Source organism: Meleagris gallopavo, chromosome 8 (genome assembly GCF_905368555.1).
Source record: "Meleagris gallopavo chromosome 8, MGAL_WU_HG_1.1, whole genome shotgun sequence".
NCBI lineage: Eukaryota > Metazoa > Chordata > Aves > Galliformes > Phasianidae > Meleagris > Meleagris gallopavo.
In genome coordinates this window covers 21962434-21980344 of record NC_139411.1, presented here as the reverse complement: position 1 = coordinate 21980344, position 17911 = coordinate 21962434, and the positions used below count along the sequence as shown (strand labels likewise).

The window sequence follows — 17911 nt, the reverse complement described above, 5'->3', positions numbered from 1 at the left end:
AACTCTTAGCAGTAACAGCCACCTCCAAATTCACTCTGGCCCTCTTACTGCTGTGTGCAGAAGTTGGGAGAAAAAACACAGAGCCAAGAGCAATGACGGAAGACAGAATGCTAGGTACAGGAATGATTTACTTGAGGTACAACTATCCACTAGGGATAGAGACCAGAAGTGTAACGCACCTTCTGAGCAACAAAGCATCCAGCAGCTGGCATGAATCAGAGGGCTGTCCTCCTGTCACTCAGAAGAAGCCAAATTGATCAAGATTAGTAAGATACAGGGGAGCAGCCCTGTCTGAAAGGTGAGGAGTAGTTCACCAGAGGCAGCAGTGAGCCCTGTAGATCAGCCATCCTGTGCCACCTCTGAAAGGCAGCTCACAACTCTGTGTGCTGCTCCAGTAGGACAGGGAAGGAGTAAGAGACCCCAAGCCCTGCCGTGTTACTCATTCCTTATCACGATCTCCGCAGTGAACTTTAGATCAGCTTATCCCTTTAGCTGTGAACAGTCATTGGTTTCCATGTCTTATCTTTTTTTAATTATGAAATAGAACTTAAAAAGAAAGGGTAAGTTAAAAATAAACAGCTTCTCTTCACTGCCTGATAATTTCCCTTTCTTGCTGCTGCAGAGAAAAAATGCTACGTGGGATCTGAGATAAACCCACTCACAGATCATTTCACTTATGTTCTGTAATGGATAGGAGCTGTTACTGAGATTAGGACCTGCCATCCTTGAGACAATTCCATCTGCTCTTTAAGATGCAGCTGCTAGACAGAGGAGAGGTTAAAGATTGCAGCAGAAGGTATTAAGAACATCTAACATGAAGGTTTGAAAGGCATCAGCATTCTGTACAGATGACAAATACTCACATTCTCCATGTGACAACATCCTGAGCTGGCATCCTTTGCCCTTTTTACACTTGCTTTGACTTCTGCTCAGGAAAACTGCTGCGAGGGTGTCCTTGTGACTTAAGTGCACAATACCTTTATCTATGCCTTTCTCCAGCACAAAAGACCTAGGAGAATTTAACTTCAAGAGTGAGGCATTTCTCTTTCAAGATCCTGCCCAACCCATTTTCCCTAGAAGTCTCCATGGAAGAGCAGAAAACATGAGAACTGAGATCACAGTCATAGAATCACCAAGGTTGGAAAAGACCCCTAAGATCCTCCAACTGTCAACCCATCCTCCCCATGCCCACTAACCACATCCACAGGAAGGAGGCTAAAATAGACATTAAGGTTTCCTATTCCATTAAAAATTCTGATGTGCATTTTATACTGGTGTCCTCCAACTGGTTTCTTTCCTCCAGATTTAGTACAAACCTTCCCCCCACACTAAGCTGCACGCACAACTCGCTGTCCCCAAGCATTTCTCTACAGTGAATCCAACTGAATAGCAACATTCCTCATTGTAATGAAAAGGCTGCTGTCACCTGGGCTACAAAGAGGCTATTGCCTCTCCATACAAAGTGCTCGATAATTGACATAAATTTTACAATAGCATCTTCTAATTAATATAGAAAATGATTTTTTTTTTTTTTTCCAAACGGCATCACACTTCTCACAGAGCAACTTGAAAGTTGCTGATGCAGGATGGAGTCTCTGCTAGAATTAATCCCCAGAAGTGCCAAAGATAAAGCAGATAACGAAATAATTAGAAGTTAAATAAAAACAAGCACACAGCTGCCACATTTCCAAACAGACTCTGCCCAGACCCCTGCTGCACTCAGCTCCTTCTCCCCTTCTGCCTGAGCCAAGCTCAGAGAGGATCCACTCAGGCTGTCAGCACTACCCAGCTGTGCAGGAAGCAGCTCCCATTCACCCACCCTGGGACAGGCAGCAGCACGGAGCCTTCTCTGCCCCAGCACTACCTTACCTTTGCAGCTCTTCAGGAGCTAAATGCAATGCTGGTGCTCCAACATCACCCTTCACCCTCAAGCTAATCAAGTCACAAGTCTTAATCCCATATTCCTGAATGCTAAGAGGAAGAGGAGGAGGATGTTGTTATGACAGTCACAATTCAGATTCCTGTGTACAGCACACATCCACGGATGCAGAGTAGGCCTGATGAACACAGCAGGAAAGGAAGATCTGGGCATGAGATACAAGCTGTCACACCATGCGTGTACAAAATACATTGCCATTCCTATTCCTGTGCCCCACATCCCCTGCACCAGGCATCTGCTGCCTGCCCTATATGCACAGGAAGGACCTCCAGCCCTCTCTTGCTGCTGGCTGAGAGAGAGCCTGGGGCTGCACAGAGGTGGAACACAGCCCCAGCAATGCACGCAGCCCTCACTCTCAGAAGAGAGAGCAACAGCCTTGTCTAACCCGAGGGCAGGAAAAATTCCTGGAAAGAGTAAAAAAAAAAATAAAATCACTAACCTAAATGATTAAGTGACAGCAATTACAGGCAAATTTCTCCTCTGAAGTATGAAAAAGGGCTGCACCAGGACTAAGACACAAGAGGTCTGCTCAGGTTACTGGAGGGGGAAAGGTCTCCAGAGTGTACTCAGCTGCCCAAAAGGACACTCAGTGTCGAGGAGCCTGGAGTTACATCTCTGTGTGTCAGATTTGATCCTTCATTGCTGATGACCACTCCTGGCCATTGCTGGTAGTTGTGCTGTGTGCTGCACCACACGGGGCCCAGCCAAACACAACTCCCCATGGCCCAGATCCTTCCTGAGAGCTGCTTTCATCCATCTGAACTTGCAGTACTGAAATCCAGGCCTTGCCACTTCCCTACACAAGAACAAAAGGTTTGATAGTAGGTAAGAGATTATTTTTATTTTACCCAGCAACATCAAGGAAGGACACTTCACATCCCCTTTTGCTCACATCTCAGCACTCAGCCATTCTGTTGGGCTCAGACTTTCTGCAGCTCAGACGTTTGTTGGATGATCATACAAAGATCTGCGATCTTTAAAGGCACAAGCCTAAAAAGTTGACAGTTTCCATCCACGGAGCAGGAGTGTTCGGTGGCATTCTTTCCTCCTCTGCCCACCAGGTGCCTCTTTGAAGGATAAATAATTGATGCACTGACTCAGAAACAACTGCTGTTCTCCCAGTGCTGCTAGCAGAAATTGCATCCTGCTTTCGGACAAGAGTTATCTGCTCCACAAAGGTTTCCAAATCATCATCTAGCAGAAGCCAGAAGGCATTCAACTTTACCGGGATATTTTTGAAAGCTGCGTCATTTCCAGACTGGTTGGGTCAGTGAGTCTTTTCCCACTATTAAATAGTGTCAGACAAAATCTATGGAGGATCTGACTTCATGAATACCCAAGGCCAAACCATCACCAGGAAGTCTCTATGCCAAGGTCCTGTGGGACAGATCAAGAGGAAACCCAGGAGGCAATCGTGTTATTCAAGGGAAGAAAATGGGCATGGTGCATTTCTGCCATGAGAATAACCATCCACGTACTGCACAACGCTGGCGTTTCCAAATCCCAGGCGGAGGAAAAGATCAAAATATCATGACACCAACTATCTTTAAAATTATCTGTTAATAAACTCCCTCCAAAGTAGACCTTCATACCTAGATGGGGAGATCTGCTAGGAAGTGGAGGAAGGGGAGCCCACGAACTTCCCTGCTGTGAGAAGCTTTGTGAGGACGGCAGGCAGCAGACGGGATGATGGCAGGAGCATAAAGCCCTGAGATAGATCGATCTGCTATTTTGGAGTTACAGCCCATTCTGAAGTTGTGAACCCTTCTCTCCAGCTGGTGGCATTTATGAAAACACTCCTCACTGCTACGTATGTGAGAGCACTTGCAATTCTGCCAAGGTTCCAAATGCACTGCAGATAGCTATGGACTGGACCGTTAATTTTTTTATTTCCCCATTGAGCTCACAATTAACTTAAGTGCTGAAAAGTGATGGGCTGTTCCAAGAGAAGATTTTATCCACCAGCTGCATTCTAGCACAGCAGTAAATCAACTGCTGTCACCAAAACAAGAAGAGCATCCTTATGCTCGCTGTGCACACTACCTGTCACAGTTCAGCCTACCTGGCCAGCCAGCATTCTGCAAACAAACGCTGTGATTTGTGTAAATTCACTGGTGCTACCTTCTTCTTTTAGAGGAAGACTTTGTCTCCCTGAACATAGAGAGAAAACAGTCAGCAGCAGCTTTCCAACATAGCAGTTAACTGACCAATTAAGGTCAGCAACCCTGCTGCCCAGAACAAGATAAAAGTTTACAACACTTCTTAAAGATGTAAGCTGTGGGCTCCTGCTGCAGCTGACCTGAGAAGTCAGGACACAAACAGCTCTTACAGAAATCAAAGACCTAAAAAACAGCAGCTGAAGATTTTAAGAAAAGGTCAGAAATAAAACCATCCTGGCAAATTCTGCAATGGAAATACACAACTCTGGGTTCAGATTGTCTTGATGAAGTGAAAACCAGGAGATGTGCACCAGAAGAAAAGAGGAAGATAAGGAAGTTTGTTGCTAGTAAAGAAATTAAGATGTCCCCTAAGTCAAGCATCTTCTGGGAAAAGCTGTGCAAAAAAACCCCACCCTTGCCATTCAATTTAATCTGAAAGACAGAAGCAAGCACACTTGGAATGGCTTGGGTTGAAAGCTGACCACAAATGGTAAATAGACAAGTTCATTTTAAGATGGAGAAAACCACAACTTTTAAAAGCAAGTAAGAAATGTGGACCAAGACATCAGATGAGCACATATTGACCTCAACCCACGAGTTCTATTTTGTTTCCAGTTCTCTCCCTCGTCCCATGCAATGGGCAGTGAGCAAACAGCTGTGTGGTGCTGTGCTGGGTTAAAGCATTATGGTATTTGGACTATTTTGCAGTTCTACACCATCTTTTCTGAAATAAGGGTGTTTGAATCCATGTTCAACATTTAAAACATGGGTTACCGAAGCCTTACAAAGTGGCAACACAGTACTGCTTTATTTTGATTATTTTTCTCTAATACTTTCTAATCCCCTGCTTGCCTTCCTGAAGACTGCGGAGCCTTCAGCCAATGTTGTCAGTCTTAGTGGAATGATTCCCAGAGTCCTTCCCTGCATGGCAGCATCCAGCAGACTTTCCTACAGCTTCAAGAGTCTAAGAGCCTTATAAACTCAATCTGAAAAAATTCCCACTAAAGATACGGCCCAAAAGAAACAGAACTGTAGTCAGTTGCTAGCTACAAATAGCAGCTTTGCCCCTAGGGACAAAAGCTGTTGTAGCAGGATGCTACAGGGAAGCTAGCTAATAGGGAAAGGTGGGCAGGGCTCTGAAGTTGGTGTGACTCAATCCATGTGAAAGTTTTAGCTATGGATGTCTTTGCAGGTCTGGAATTGGAACAGACAGCTGTAAAACTGCAGGATGATCCATATAAACAGAAAATCCTGTCCTTGCCAAACGTGTGCTCTAAGGCTGCAGTTCCAAAACTGGTTTAAGTTGATCTAAGTGCAGGCTACCTAAGCTGCAATACAGAGCCTATAATTCTTCCTTCAAATTCATTTCCAAATTAAGGCATTCTAATACACAACTTAAAAGTGCATTTGGGACACAAGCACTGAAGGAGCTGAACAACGGGGTGCGCTGATGATATCAGTAGTTGAGAAGGGCCGAGGAAGAACAGACCAAGTGGCTGCTCTCTGGGAACTGAGATTGCAACTGTGCAAGTTTTTAAGAATTATGAGAGCAGTGAGATTCCCACAAAGGAGACAGGGTCAAATTAGTCCCAGCTGACTCCTCGTCCCTGGATCCTACTCTAATCTCCATTGTGCAGCTTGGGAAAAAAGAAAGAACATCTCTGATGACAACAGAAATAAGAGAACCAAATCATTTCTGATACGACATATTGAAAGAGAAAAGCTTGTTGACGTTTTAATTTGTTAAGTTATCCCTTTTTGTGCTGTTAGAATGTGTAATCTATCTCAAACTCCATCTGGGCAATGACTAGAGCTGAAAGAGAATGAGACTGTTTATGCTTGGAAGCATTCATGGCCACCAGAAAAAAGGTCTTTCGCCTGTAGAAAAAATATAATTAAAAAAAATCACAGAGCTGCTTAAAGTTGATTACTAAGTTAATTTGGAAAGAGCATTTGAAAGGCTAGCAAGACAGCTAGAAACACAGAGGCTGCTATTCAAGAGCATCACTTGCAAGGGCAGGTCTTGTGAGATGCTGAACTTAGTGGGCTGAGACACTTGACTGAAATGGAGATGTGGTAGAGGACAGCTATCAGCAAGTTGAATTTGACGGGGAGCAGAGATTTGGGCACAGACCATACACAGAAAACAGGTCAGATTTTTCAAAAAAGAAACATCTGCTGTCTGTCACTGTCCTTCTCAGGGAAAGAAACCTGCGTGCGTTCTTTGAAACAACCACAAAGGCTCTTAAAGTTGCTGACCCCCTGTTATTTCTAGTCATTACACCTAAGAAACAACCAAGGGCAATAGCTATGTCTCTAGAAGGATTCCTGCCATGGTAAAGTGGCACCTTGCAATCCAAAGATACTTGGAGGACCAGAAGGGCTTTCGTGCCAGGGAACTTTGCATTTATCCCTGCAGTGTTTGCTCTCACAATCATCAAATCCATCAGTGCTCCAGCACCAGCTCTCTCACAATTCAGGTGCTCCCAACAGCCACCCCCAGACATCAAACAGGACAAACATCTTCAGAAGGTGTGGCTGAGAGAGGCTGAAACGAGGCATCTCACCTCAATGAGAGTGACCGTGCTTCCTCTGCAGGGGTTTGGCTGCTGGGCGGACAGAAAGAACATATGACAAAGAGAAGGTTAATTGCTAATAAGCCAGATAAGATGATTGTGTTGGCTCAATGCCCACCTTTGATGCTGAAGGTAAAGGTGACTTGTGCTGGCACTGAAGCTGTCCTCTCCCAAGGATGAGGAGGACAAAGTGTATGCTTCTCTGCAAAGCACTTTTGGAGAAAGTAGAATCCTCAAGCTGGGCTGTTCAGCACAGAGTGGCAACCTGCAGAACTGCCTGTTCTCTGAATCAAAAAGCACAAAGACGGGATGTATTTGTACAGTACTGCTGAAGGCTTAGCCAGGAGTGATGCTACTCTCACCTGGGGACAAGTACTTGATCACCAAGGCTTCTCTCTCAGTTTCTCCTTTGCCATATATCTGGATATGTATCTCCAGGATCAGTAATGGAAATATCAGCTCCACAGTAATTTCTGCAGGACTCGGAGGACATCATTGTTCTACGGCCTAAAAATCCCTTTGTGAGGATTTAGTGCTCCCAAGTGCCTCTTGGACATCAAACATTTTCAAAGCTATTAGCTCTGATGGGCTTTTGAATAAGGCTCAGGGAAGCCACTCGCTCAGTATTTCTCATAAGGAAAAGGTAGCTACGACCTGGCAGGATGAAAATTGCTGAGAAGGAGGAGGAGGAGGAAGAAAGCCCACACAGCCCACGTTCTCTGCAAGCAAGGCAATGAGATTTGATTTACTCTGTGATTCTGAGGTGTGTTCAATTTCAGCTTGACCATCTACTGCATAAAATTCAGCTTGGCTGAGCAACGTTCCCATTAGAGGCTGTCCAAAGCAATATATGGCAACACTCACAATGATCTTTGAAACTGAGGGTTCAAAGCCTCAGTGAATTATTTTTAAGCATATTTTTGCATATGCAACCCACAAACCTGTGTCTTCCAACAAGTTGGAAGATGACACAAAAAATAAAAAGCAATTAGATACAGTGCATACACAGCTCCTTTCCGTTGCCAATTAATCAATTTCTTTTGCTCACTGGTTAATTTCCTCTTACTACATGGCAGAGAACAACTCTGGGACTGTTTTCCACGTTTCAAAAGGATTAGACGACAAGCAGAAGTCACTCTCTGAAAGGACTTAGGGGCTTCAGTTCAGGGATTAATAACTCAGCTGCTTTTTCTCCAGGTTTTAAAACTGCTAATTTGTACTGCATCAGCTCGTGGTTTTATTTGCACAACTATTTTTGTTTTAATGGGAATCTTAAATCCTGCTCCTCCCAAATTGCTGCTGCGTTGCCCTCCTGATATTATTCTTGCATATGAAGTTTTGACTCTATTTAGAGAGGATTTCATGCTTGCTTTGCAAATTTCTTAAGAAATTGCACCTTATGCTAATACAAGTGTGATTCTTCCTGCATAACCAGGCCCGTCTGATGAGCAGCCCACTGAGGAGCTCAGCATCACCGGGGACAGCTTGTGTGGAAGCTTTGGAGCAGATCCCTCTGCATCTCCATCTTGCATGTCAGAAAAGTTCTGCAAGAGCTGAGTCTGTACCTCTAAGGCGAGACAAAGCACATGGGTCTGTTACCACCTTGGGTTAACAAAGATGACAGTGGTGCCATGTTTATCCTGCTGAGAGCCAAGGGACAGAAGCACTTCTGCATTTAATGGGTTCCTGACCTCACAGTTTTGAGCACCACTCACAACAGCAAGTTTCACTGAAATGTGCTATAGTTTAACTCCAATGCTTCTGTCTTCTTGAGCTGTGTGAAAAAAAGAAAAAAAAAATGCAAGCAAGCTGTCCAGCTGAAAAATTCAGGTGCTAGAAGGTGTCGGATTTTGTTGTAAACATACAGTGGTCTGACTCTGGCAATACCCAGTTCCTTCCATATGCCTTTTAAGGACTGACTGGTGGCTGTGCCTAGAGCTTCTGTTTGGTGCATGTTTATAAATGGTAATAAGTGGAGCTGTTCACTTGGTTTACTGCTTCTAGACGACAACTGCCAGCTACAATCAGCTCAGTCTGAACAGGAGGGCAGGCCTGGCAGCAGACAGCACGCATCACAGCAGCCAGCGACGGCTGTGTGTTGGGAAAGCTGTCACTGCTCTTCCTTCTCATCTCTCAAAAACACGTCAAGGGCACTAATTAGCAGGGTATTTGAGAGGTATGCTAAGGATAAGAAGAAAGAGGGTCTAGTGGTCTGCTAAGGCCCAATCCGAAGATGACTACTGAGACTTCAGGGGACCACTGAGCTCTCCCTGTCACATAAGTCTCCAGAACTGTCTGACACTCAGAAAGAATTCAAAGATCACAAGAGCTGCAGAACTGAGAAAAACAGAAAGGAAAGAAAGTGACCTACTTTATATTCTACCATCTCATGTTCAAGAAGTGAGGACTGTAAAATGCTGGAAGAGGCACATGTAAAGGAATCCTGACAAATGTGTGTGCTGTCAGCAGCATAACGGGGCACAGTCCCACACAGAAGAAACAAGGGGAGAGAAAAATCCAGGCCAAGTAGTGCAGCAGAACAATAATTCCGTGCCCAGAGAGAAGAAAACAAAGCTGTGCAGAGTACGAGAAGGCTGCAAGGTGAAACACCACTCACCACTGCCCCAGGAGGCACTAAAGCCTCTGCCAGAGTGGCACTCAGCATTGGAATAGTCTGCTCACCTCTTCCATGAGCCAGCAACAAAGGACAGGTGTGATCTCAAACATACTGTAGGCCATTTCTGCAGCATCTGTTCCCATCTATAACCAGAGAGGGGGCAGAAGAAGCTGCAGCAGGCCGTGAGCAGCTGGGCACAGCCGTGTAAGAACACTGGCAATGAGGTGAGCACACCTCAGACTGGATTTGTTTTGTAAGCCATGGCCTCCTGAGAGCTGGAATGTAAGGCTTTCTGTGAGAGTACAGGCATGTGGTTTTCCTCATATTTTTAAAGAGGAATGCCATCAAAATAAAATCTTCCTACTCCCCAAACAGATTTGACTTGCGAAATTCTTGCATCGTTCACCTATTAAACAAAGAGCAGGACTGAAACAACCAGCCATTTTCCTTCAAGCATCTCAACTTGACCTTTTCCAAAAAAGCTCTCCCTGACATTTGTAAGCTGAGGTCACACTGAGTTATGAGTTTATGTACAAAGAGCACAGTACTTCAATCCAGGTCTCCCAAGAGAACCATTACCTCCTCCTTCAAACTATACTTCACTGAGGTGAAAGGCTTCTGGGTGAGGGTGAAGGACCAGGCGATGCCTCTGGCCAGCAAAGCAGCTGAAACAAGATCACAGGCTGCTAGTTTGACTTAACGGAGCTCCTGATGAGCAACTGGGGCAGGCTCAGCAGCCCCTGTTATAGCGACTGACTTCTTTATGTTTGATATGACATGAACTGCCCAGCCCCAGCATCACTGAGTCCTACTTCTAAAACATCAACTTATTAAATAATGACAGACACACCTCAAGCAGTCCTGGAATATTATCCCTTGGGCACTACTGAGAGTGGAAAGCTCAGCAAGAACTGGATGATGTGAAGCTGTCATCAGCTGAAGGAATTAAGTTCACATCATGTTAATATTCTCTCCTGCAAAAAGTGTGTCATAAGCTCAGGTGTCTGCAAAGAAGGCTGAGATGAGGCATCACGGCAGCTTTCTTTTTATTCCAAAAAGGGGAGTTTTAGCCCAGCGACAGCCCTGTTTTCTTTCTATGCCTACAAAGCAGCTTGTAGGTGGTACTGTAATTAAATAGGTCCATCACTTAAAATAGAAAAGCACATCCTTATAAATGAGGAAAGAATTAAGAGTCTGTAGTGAGATGCTTCCATCAAATCCTTGGCTTTCAGGAGCATTAGTTATTGGTGCAAAAATTTCCAGAAAAGAAAGTCTGGAAATAAAAATTAAAAAAAGAGAAAGATTGGTGTGTTAGTTGTAGCTAGAAGAATGGTTTGGTTACCTTGAGTACTTTCACTTCCCAGATGCTGCTAAGGAAATACAACCAGTGGGGAGCTGATAGCACTGTCCAAAGGGACAGATTCTTGCAGTAGCACCACAATGATATTACTTCTGGCCTTTCACTGTGTTAAACACACTCAAGAGCTCCAAGACAGCTCAGAACATGGGCAGAATGGCTCGTTTTGGTCTGTAAAAGATTATGCAGATGTTCCCAAGGCCAAAGCTCCATCCAAAACAGCCGGCTAACCCTACCATACCAGCAGCTTGACCTGCTCCCAGTGCTAAATCACACTGCCAGAAATATGTCACGTCCTTTGCTGACATCAGATGTCACTACACGGAGCAGTCATCATCTCTGTGCCTTAAGCTCAGATTTTCCTTAGTGGGTTCTGCACACAACTAGGCTTAGCAGCAAAGTTTCTAAGCAGCAGGCTAGAGCGTGGCAGGGGCTACAGGAAACAACATTCCTGGATGTCATTCTGCAAGAAACTATCCTGTACTCCAAACGTTAAGGATGTAACAGCAGAATTTCCGTGCTTCTCCTACTGCCAGAAGTCATTCTAACTAAGCCCTGCTTTCACACAAGATAAAAGCTTCCTACATTACAACTAACACTGATGCAACTGTGACAACAGTTAACAATGTAAGTGCTGATTGCTGCTGAGTTGCATCAGCTTATTCCAGAAATCCTTGTTATTTTCAGACAATGGTCCGTAGTCTGCTTCATCAGCTTCTTGCTCGAGAGGCTGGAAAATACTCTCCTTTTAGCAATTCTTGCTGTCAAGCAATGGATGGAGACCTTAGACCCACGGGTTGAAATAGTGAAAGAAGAATTCCTATGAATAACTGCCCCAGTGAATGCAAACACAAGGCTAAGAATTAATATCCTCCCACAAGCCTGCTCTCATGCCAGCACAGAGGCAGATGCTGCTGCTGAAACAGCATGTGCTGCTAGCAATACTTAGCTCCCCAGGAGCTTATTTGTGCCTTAACTGAGCCATGGGGGAATCCAAGCGCCCTGTGACTAAGGCAGCGGAATTGATTTATAGCCTCTGGCAGATGCAGAACCATCTTTCCCAGCTCCATCTCTGGACATCCATCCTTACTCTCTTGTTGTCTTTGAATGACGTATCTCAGCTCCTTGAGCAATCCCACAGCTTGCCTCACATCTCCCATGAAGGCTGAAACAGTGACACACATCAGAGATGCCTCTTTCTCCTCTATTAGAAGATCTGCCTCTCAGCATCCTACTGTGGACAAGGAGTCTGAACGTGCCATCTTAGCATTCAAATGCCAAGTGTTAGAGAGCCAAGGGAACAAATCTTCCAGCTGAGCGAGCTCTGTTCAGGTGCAGCACCATTTGGCTCAGCAGCATTTACTCTCCTGCTCTGGGAGGCACGGAGACTGCAAAGCTCTATTTGCTTCCCACTTAGAAATCATAGCAATGACCCAATTTGTCACTTTAGGGAAACAGCTGCAGCTCCAGCTAGATGATCCAGAGGAAGAAGGCAGAAAAATATCATCTGTTACAGCAGGATACTACCAGAGAGAAGGGATGCTGGCAATCTCTGAAGGCAGGGCTTTATCCTAAAGAAGCCCCGGAGTGTGGCTGGCAGTCACTGCAAAGCCTGTCCGCTTTTTGAAGAGGGCAATTTGACTCCAGAAAAGGCCAGAGGGTGCTGAGGCTGTAATTGGCACAGCAGGCTACAACCTGCCTCCGTTAGGGCTCTCAGTGAGCAGAGAGGTGATTGAGTGTAAGGAAGCTTAGGGTGGAGCCTGGGACTGGAGTAACAAAGTACAGTGCTACAAATCCAGCTTTGCGGAGACCGATGAAAGAGAAGTTTGCACGGTAACTTATGCATTATGCACCTGGCAACAGCCAGTGCCTATTGTTCCCGATTTCACAAGGGATTAAAAACTCTCCTCAATCTGAAGTTTTACAAAATGCAAATTGAATTGCACATTCTTGCAAGCCAGCCGCTGACAGCTCCTCCTTTAATCGCAGATGTGGAAAGTTGTAATTTAACCTTTATAAATGCAGACTGTTTTGATCATTTGGTTGCAATCCTCTGTGGAGCTCTCCCTGCCCCACACAGGCGCTCAGCAGTGACAGCAATCCCTAACGTCACCTTGTACTTAGCACAGCATACCATGAATGCTGCCTGGCTCCCCCTGGGCTGCCCTTCCATGCAGGAAGAGATGGGCTCAAGGTTTGCTCTGGGCAGCATGAGCAGCCAAGAAGCAATTCAGACCGTAGCCTGCAGCCCCATCCTCCAGCTAACTCAGCCAGGAAAAGGGGCTGTGGGTAAGTACCTGTAAAACCAACCAAGCAGCTTGAAGAGCTGCTCAGGAAGAAGAACAAGCCCCCAGCATGTAGCGGTCACCTGGTTACAGCAGCTTCCAGGCCCTTATCAGTCCAGGTGGTTCTAATGAAAGGCAGGCAAGGATGTGAAAACAGCCATGAGAATTGAAGGAGAGTCTTGCTTCAAAGTTCAATGAGTTTATTTTGTTACCAATTTGTACTCTGATGCAGTCCCTAATCTGCCCAGGAGGACAGCTCAAAAATCACAGGAAGCAAGACAAGCTGTAGTGTTTGCAGTGCACGGAGGACAGAAAGACAGCTCTGGGAGCAGCCAAGGTAAGGCAGGGTCATGCATCCTGGCATGTGCAGTCAGGATGCTGGAGCAGTCCATGTGAGCCTGCAGAAGAAAACTGGAGGGCTTCTCCCATTTCTTAGTTCAGATTCACGAGCCTGAGTTAGGAATACTTCAACAGCAGCTGTTTTCTTAAAAAATAAAGCCCTTCCTTTGTCCCTCTTACAACCTACCATGCACTCCCCCCACGCCAATGACACACATTTTACTGCATTCTGTATGTTAATAACAGACACTGCACTGCACAAAGTCACTGCTCCAAGGCTCACCTCCAGCTTCAAATCTTGTAGCAAAGCTGATCAGTCCTTGAAGCCTCCTCAGAGCCACACACTGCATAAAACAATCCGAGGCATTAGCAAATTGCATGGATATTTCCCTGGTAATCCAAGGAGAAAGATACCTAAAACAAATAGTCCTCATCAGCCACGCAAGCTGGTGATTTGCCAGCTCCAGAAGAAATCCTATACAGAACCCTTCAAAAATAGCTGGGATTCAAATTTCACCTCGTACAGCTCAGATCTTTCTATTTAAACAATAAAATCTGCTTCAAGCCACTAATCTTAAGTAGGTGTCTGTAACAGTCCACGAAAGCCAGCACCTCTGCCTGACTGGTAAAGATGTGAAGACCTTAAATGAAAGCTCTGTCTCGGTGACCCTTCAGCTGGAGTTTCACATGCCTACTGCTGAGCACAACACAGCACTAGCAAGCCGCATACTTTCGACCCCAAAGCTCACTGCATTTCAGAACTAAAGTAGCATTGTGTCCAAATCACTCTGAAGCATTTATGGAGCCCTCACAACACGTTGTATTAACGTAAGAGATTAGGAGGAATTAGAGTAGTAGTACTTTGCACTGACAGTACTCAGCATTTTAAAAATATCAAGCACACACACGCCGAAAGGTTTTAACTCTTAACCCCACTGCCAGCAGCGCTAAGAAAGAACAAAGCATTTTGTATCAAGTAGTGCTTTTACTGCTAGTTATGGAAAACAGAGCAAGTTGAACAAACCGTGACGTCAATGGCTCTGAGTGAGAATACCTTGGGGCATCTAAAACCAATTGTGCCGTTCTGTGGCTTTCTGTGCAAGGCACTGACGCGGCTGAGGCTGCCTGAGCTGTGCTTTGGATCAGTCCCCACCTGGGAACTAAAAGCCATGTGGACTGGGGGGCAGGGAGTGGGGAGAAGGCACAGAGACCATCCAACACTGGAGCATGACCTCAAAAACAAAATGCATCTTTCTTTGAGATTGTCTAATGAAACCAGATTGCAGCTACCTGAGTTATAAATGTCTTACAATACGGAATGACCCAACTGTTACACTCATTTGTCACAATTTCAAAACCAATGCAGTCGTTCTGTTCTTCCCATTGCAGTCTGTTCTGGCTCCCAGCACTTTCCATCTGCAGTTACTACACGAATATACACAGTACAGGTGTTCACAACAGCCCTTCACACTGAACTTGATGCCACCTCCAACTCTTAGGTACCTCATGTCCCTGCTGCGGTTGTGAAGAGAGAGGATCTTCAGACAGAAAAAGCACAGACATGTTTCTGACTAGCAAGTATATAGGACTGCTGATATCTGCCCTCTCAAACGCAGGACCCTTATAGTGGAAATCACAGTGAGAACAAGTGCTAAGGAGAAAATGAGACCTCTGTGAGCAATTTCACTACTTCATTCTCCAGTAAATCGGCACAAGACTTGCTCGGCATGCAAGGCTCCACAAAACATTCCTGCTCTGAGAAGACTTGACCAAAAAATAAAATAGCACTGGGTCTCTTTCACTTTAGCCTCTCTAGAATAACTGTTAGACATCCAGAAAAGGCAGATGCGAGACCCAAATTCAGCCCCTTCATGTCCCATGTCCTCAGCCTGCTTGTCTGCACTTGTTCTTCCAGAGCAATTCTTCGTTGTGTTGCTGTTTTCTCACCACACTATCCTGCTTCTCTCCAACTACTCCTGCTGGAAAACATTAGGACCTTTTCAAATCAGATACAGCATGGAGAAAACTCTACCACCTTTCCCATGCTAAGTACAAGGCAGCCCAGTCATCTGGAGTGCACAGATAAGCCCATGAGTTCACTGCACAGAGGCTTACTCCGCCCTTCGACTTGAGAAGGGGCCTAAATGTCTTTGAAGACCTGGGAATAATCACTGACATGGAAGAGCTAAAACTACATAGGATTGACCATAACTGCCAGCCTTTTTGACTGTACAGCATCCTAGCATCCTTCATCGCCTTAAAGGAGAAGCAGTCAGAAGTGCTGAGGGAGAATGCCACACGAACAAAAATTAACACTGGAGTCAGGTTTAACAAATTAGCAAGCAAAGGGAAGAGGATGATGACTTTGCCTTGGTGATTAGACTCTGCACAGTGGCACTACTAGCAAGGCCAACATACTGTTTATTGCTTGAGGAGGCTCATCATCAAACCCTGGCATGGGCTCACTCCTTGGAATCTCCTACCAGTACTTCCAGTGCAACTGCTGAATAAAGCACAAACCAGTCAGCAAAGCAGTGCTATGAGGTCTTGTCAATCTACTTGTCTACAGCACAGACCAGTGTGTTCAAACCATGGTTCCTGGAGATCTGCAGGACTGAAAACGTACAGCAGTAGAGACTCATAAGCAATCTATCCTTAGAATCGCCTCGTGCCAATCTTTTTCAAGGGTCTATGAATCCCCACAGCATGTAATAACGTTAACATTAATGCTTACAAATAAAAAAGGAGAAAGCACTTAAATGACAGACTGAGAACAGTAATAAATGGACATTAGTGATTAACAAGGTAATAAAACCTTCAATAGGATTAGGAAAAGAACAAGATAGAACAAAACCTCTTTCAGCTGATTACTTAGCTACTCTTAAGGACATTATAAATAAAATAAAATTAAGAAGTCAATCTAACACATGAACAGGATGCCAGAACAGTCAAGGAACAGCACAGTGAGCTTCGTACAGGTTCAAGCACAAATCTGCAAGTTGTGAAGGTTCCAGTAAACTGGAAGCAACTCAGAAAATCCCTCTCAGACAGAAGTGTGTCAAAGACATGCCTGCCTGATTAATAGGAGACTCTCAGATACCACAAAGGAATAGGAGCAGCCATATGAATATCTGCCAAAGGTTAGCTTCTTCTGGGAGGGAAAACTTCATTAAAATAAGAGTTTGGTCCTTGTAGCTGTAAAAACAAGTGTCTTCAGAGAAAGAAGCATCAGTCTCCTGAAACTACACAAATAACAGAGAAAGCCAGCATTCCCAAACACAGTACCTGTGTGTGGATACACAAGTTCCAATTACATTTTAAATGTCACCACTAGATGTTTCTGTGCTGGGCACTTCAGAAAACAGGACTGGGAAGAAGGATCAATTTTGTGTAGAAAATACTTATGCAGAGAAGAGGGAAGGAGAATTAAGTGAATACAGAGGTATAGCTGGAAGGAGAAAAAGAGAGTGGCCAAAAGGAAGAACTTGATGTCCCCACCCCAAGCTGAACCACTAACACTCCTTAAAAACAACAAATTCAGTTGTCCCACAGCAAGCCAGACTCCGGCCTTGACCTCAGCCATCTACCACCACCTTCCATGTTCTCAGCATATGGGATGGCTACTGATGGAGGGGAACCCACACTCCAAAGCACAGACCTGAGCTCACTGGCTCATAAGAAGTAGAGGTGAGTCCTCTCCTGCAGCAAATTGTGGAGAGCTGACTAAACACCCTCACTGAGACCACACAGCCCCTCTACAGCAACATCTCTGTTATTCCTCTGCAGTTCACTGGGGCCTCTTAGAGTTCTGATTTGTTTGATGTTCTCCCAATGCTGAGAGAAACTATGAAGGGAGAGAAAAGGAGAAATATGCCTTTCAATTTCCTAATCATCTTCCTCAAAATGCTCCATGCATCAGCACTGATTTCATTATCTGCCTGCTGCTACAGATTTTATTTAAAGAGTAACACAGGGAAGAAAGGATTTAACTTGACCTCCCTGAACTGCTGGAGGATGAAAACTATGCAGAGCTGACAGTGAAAAGCTCGTTTCCTTTCTCAGTCTAACCTAAACACTATGCAAAATTCCCTTCTATCCAAGCCTCCTTTTAAATTGGGCTATCAAAGGCTTTTCTTTTTTTGGAGGCCTGGGTTGATGCAATCAGTAGATCATCAATGAATGAGGATTTATAACACAAGCCCTCATAAAGCATAGCTGGGGGTACAGTGACTAAAAAGGGCAGAACAATACAGAAAAATTGAGTAAATTAAAACCAATGTTCTTCTAGCCAGCTATATTAAGAAGAGAATAAAAAGCAGTAGGGTCCATTCTTTTTTTCCCCACTGCATTAGCACAGCATTCAATGCGAGACTTTGGAGTGTTATGTATTACAGATCAAGTGGGATAATAAATGGAAAGGTTAGCAGGAAGCATGGGAGGATATCATCAAGTAACGATGAAAAGTATTCTGGACAGGGGGTGAGGAATGAGAGAGGGAAAAAACGAGTTGTAGAGCACGATGTGGTCAGGACCATTAGCAAACACAAGCACAGGACCCCACACCGGTGGAAGCAGCAATCCAAGGTGACTCAAATGAGGTCTGCTCTGGACTGCTTCTGCTACAGGAGGCCCTGAGCTC

At 44.9% G+C, this 17911-nt stretch overlaps 1 protein-coding gene across 3 annotated transcripts in view; it reads right to left on the bottom strand.

Annotated features, from left to right (window-relative positions):
• The window catches only part of ARMH3 (armadillo like helical domain containing 3), a 106618-nt gene that overhangs the window by 8159 nt on the left and 80548 nt on the right, over positions 1–17911 (bottom strand). The gene's annotated exons all lie outside the window — the stretch shown is intronic.